Below are 4519 nucleotides of genomic sequence, written 5' to 3' on the forward strand. Positions count from 1 at the left end.
AGAATGTTTCACAGCTCTCCATGACCTTGCCAGAAGTCTAGCCATGTTCAAAAGGCAGGGTTATGTTTCAGTTCTGTCATGCAGATGCACTATTCCCTGCTGCCAGACCTCTTTTCTATGTTTACTGTAAATGCAGGTCACCAGCACTTCCCAGGGTGTCTGAATTGCACCTGTCCTAAACAGACATCCACTCTTCCTACAGAAAAATCCACACTGTTAATCCTTTAGAGACATACATGATGAAAAATTTCAGGTAAATGTCATTTGTTAATCTGAATGATTGAAGCTGATCTTATATCAAATAGACTCTGCAGTCTCACTTTGTTTGTGTGCAAGAGAAATAAGAAAATACACCACAGGCTTTTGTTGAAGGTTGTATCTTGTTGACAGTCTAAAGTCACTTCCTCGGAAAGGGATTTGCCCCTGGGCAGGGAGCCAGTGCAAGGCCAATGCACCTTACGTCCCACTGAAGGTCTTTGTTGAGAGCGTGAGCAGGATTAAAGCAACGTATCGTTCTTTTACCAACCTCTGCACAAAACAGGCCCTTCTCAACGAGTCTGCACATGCAGACTCGGTGAAAGTAGCAGGACTGGCCCACCAAAGCTAAAGGCTAATACATTCTTTTTAATTTTAAGAGTAGGTTAAGACTACATGGATAATGTTCCTCTTCTAAGACAAGCCTTTGATCTTCTTTCTTACACTGTTTCTCCAATTAACTCCTTTTCACACCTTTGTCTGGATGATGCTTTGACTCCAGAATGCAATATCCTCCATGCTGATACAAAGCAGATGGCCTGGATTGCTTTCCAGGTGGTACAAATCAGGCGTTATCCGCTGCTCTACAATGGCAGAAGTTGTACTGTTTCTATTTCTATTCTATGTTATGCTTTGGTTTGGTTTGGGTTTTTGTTTTGGTTTGGTTTTTGTTGTTGTTGTTTTTCAATACAAAATTTAAATGGGGACGTGGGGAGATTCCTTACATACTCCATTGACTATGGCATTCAGTTTCCCTTCCTTCTCTCCTTCCTTTTACTTCACTATACACACTTAATTACCCAGGCAAAATGAATAGAAAATATTTCCGACATACCTAAAAATAAAACATTGAGGCATCTTCCTTCCAGATCTAACTTAGTTGTGGTTTTAATTGCATATATCCTAACACAATATCTATAAGAATGTAATCTTTGCACAAAAGAACCCTCAACACCTTCACACTCCCGCAAGAATAATTAATAACACTACTGACATTACACAGTGGTTGCTTTGAATTACTTTGAATTACTCAAAGCAACAGATTCGCCCTGACACCATGTTCCTCTGTGTCTGAAAAGAAAGTCATCAGTGGAAATACCGTAGCAGAAACACAAGTCAGCTGAACACATGCAAGTCCACCTATTTCCCAACAGATGATGTCTCAACTATTTTATCTGTGAACATATTACTGAGAAGGAAGAAGAAGAAAACACCTCAGGAGTTTAAAAAGAAACCCTCACAACATTGTGCATTTGTTATATTTTACTGTGCTATAATTACACTAAATACGAGTAGTTATTATACATATCATAGTTTGTCTGGGCTGCTGCAATCTATTAATAGATATAAAATTGCGAAATTACCAGTTTCTCTTGTTAACTGCATACCACAGAATTACAGTAATAACTGCAATGTAGACTAAGATCCAGGAATACATGATTGAATAGTTTTGTGCCTCTCTAATCCTGTTTTATCCTTAAGCATGGGCCATCTCTTTCCAGCTCTATAGCTAGAAGTGAGAGCTGCACCTCAACTACCCAGGTTTCATACTGTGACTACCACCAAAATACAGGCCTGCAAAGTGCTGTCAAGCCAATAAAAGGTGCTGAGAAATTTGGATTTTTGATGTTAAAACAGCGTAATTCTGCTCACTCTGAGAAAGAACCCAAGGGCAGGTTTGCAACAGCAGAAGAGAACTGACGATACTGAGATGTGGGCACGGTCCAGCAGGGACTTCCACTCACACTACAGAGGACTGAAGCGTGCTTACTGCATCTCTTTCCCCCGTGGATTCACGAATCTCCCTTATCTTTCAGTACGTCTCCAGGATCTGACGACAACTTGAAAAATAGCTCTGCAATTTGTTCCTCACGCAGCAAGTAGCGCTATAAATGTCAATAAACTAAGCTTTCAGGGGACATAGTGCAGTTGTCTTATCAAAACACTTCACATACAATAAAAGTGTTTGGTATATATATAAAAAAAATCTTCCCTTGCAGAAGAAACAGCTTTCAAATGTGTTTTATCACAATACCTTGGGCATGCCGAGTACATCTCTGTAGACAGAGATTAATTTCTCATTCGGTGACACTTCATATTATCACTGGCTTCCTTTGATATGTGTGCTTTAAACTGGTAGTTAAGATATCACTCGTTCAAGGGAGTAAAATGACTACAAAAAAAGCTGGAATCTCAGAGGACTCATGTTTGACAGTAGGAAAAAACACTCTTATCTATGCATGTGACTACATCCAATCTGGCTCATAGGCTCAAAGTACTACCTTCAGCTCTGATAGTTGAAATAGCGTGAGGATTTCAGCGCCAGGGCAGTTCTGCGGCAGAATTACACTATCGTAATTGCCATTAAGACAAGCTGAGGGTTTGGGATAACCTAGCGTTTCAGGACAGAACTGAGATGTACTGAGTATAACTGTGAAGTTGTAAAGATGACAACTGAAAACAGAAGGTCTTCAGTCATCTCCTGTGTATTAGGGAATGCAATAGGAAGAGAGAGACTTCTGGGCTTGTAACTGTTTGCTGGAGTTTCTAAGGAAGATGTGAAGTATTAGCACCAACCATGTGAATATGTGGTACTACACTCGTAAAAATGAAGCACAGATAAACCCCTCATCACAAGCTCAGCAGCCCCTGAAAACCTGAGGACTTGATGAGTTCTTTCTTGACTCGATATAATGTTTGTGCGCCAATTCAGATACACTCAGTCATGGTTAGAGTAAGGATTACGTGGCTTAGTGGAGAACAGGAGAGGCTGTGGGATATGTGGTAAACTAAATGAGGTCATTCTTTTGGTCACAAATGACAGAGACCTGGATTTACTTTGCCTAAATGTAGTCCTCTAGAAGTTATATATTTAGACTAAACTAATTACACAGGTCCCAGTAACAGGCCATAGATACAGAGAGGCAGCTCTAAATGGAATTCTCACACATCTCAGACACCTACCTCAGGGTGGGATGAAGCACTCTCTGCAGCAGCCTATTTCTCTCCTTCAGCTACAGAGCAAGCTTGAATAACTAGTGTATACAGGGTGCCTAACTTTCTGACAGCTAAAGCCAAATGAGGAGGGCATGTTTCCACCCCTAGAAGAACCGATGGGTTTGTACCGAACTGGAATGGCCCTTCCAGATCCTACATTTAGGCTCTCTAGATCAAAAGGTAGCAGGCAGAAAAACACCTTGAGCTTCCTCCTGTGCAGACATCCCATCAAAAGATGTCTCATTTAATGAGGCATCGTTTTAGGTGTCAGGCATGATGAAATTACAGGACCACACTCTGGTGTTTCAGGAAACAGCTGTTTGCCCCGGCGCTTAAGGAACTCGTAGACTAATTTGAGCAGCGTATGTGATGAACACTGACGTGTCACAGGCGAAAGCGAGCTACAAAACTACTTGCACACATCGAGAGATTCCTTTGCAACGTAGCCTTAGCCGGAATTGCACACACAAGCCATAAATCATAGATAACTGAACAACAGTCGATGTCCAGGAGGTCGCTGGGGACGTACGGACACGAAACACAACCCTGTAATGACAGCAGATACCAGGCCGTCATGAGAAAGCAGTGGGGTAGCTGGGACCATTCTGTGGAAAACCAGAGGAAGCATCGGAACCTTCTGCAAAGAGGCGGCACGTGAAACCACGGGCAAGGGTTTTCGGTCCACCGACCGAGCCGGGGATGCCGCCTCACGGGATGCTCCTCCGAAAACGGTGCACCGGCTCGGCTCCCGGGCCCGCTCTCCCTCCCCGGTGTCACCCACAAGTGCTGGAAAAAATCTGGAAGTAAGGCGGGAAGGCGGCGGTGAAAGGAGCTGCCAGGAGCTCAGGGACGGCCCGGCCCGACACGGAACCGGGAGGGCCCCACAGCCCCGGCCGGGCCCCTCCACACCAGCCCGGCGGAGACGGCCGGGCCCGTCCCGGCGGTGGCGGCGGGAGGGAAACGGCCGATCCCCGGGGCGGTGGCGCCGCTTCCTGGCTGTGGCGAGCGGCGGCGGAAGCGGCCCCCGTCCCCGTCCCCGTCCCCCTCCCGCCGCCGCCATCACCGCCTCCCTCTCCCGCCTCCTCCTCCGCCTTCCCCCGCCCGCGGCCGGGCCAGCGCCGCTCGGGGCCCCGCCTATGAGGCGGCGGCGGCGGCGGCGGTGGTGGTTGCGGCCGGGCCGTGGCTGGGGCCGGGGGCAGGCGCCTGCCCGAGGGGCGGCGGCGGCGGCGGCGGCGGCGGCGGCGGCGGCGGCGGCGGCGGCGGCGGC

This window comes from Haliaeetus albicilla, chromosome 19 (genome assembly GCF_947461875.1).
Source record: "Haliaeetus albicilla chromosome 19, bHalAlb1.1, whole genome shotgun sequence".
NCBI classification, from domain to species: Eukaryota; Metazoa; Chordata; class Aves; order Accipitriformes; family Accipitridae; genus Haliaeetus; species Haliaeetus albicilla.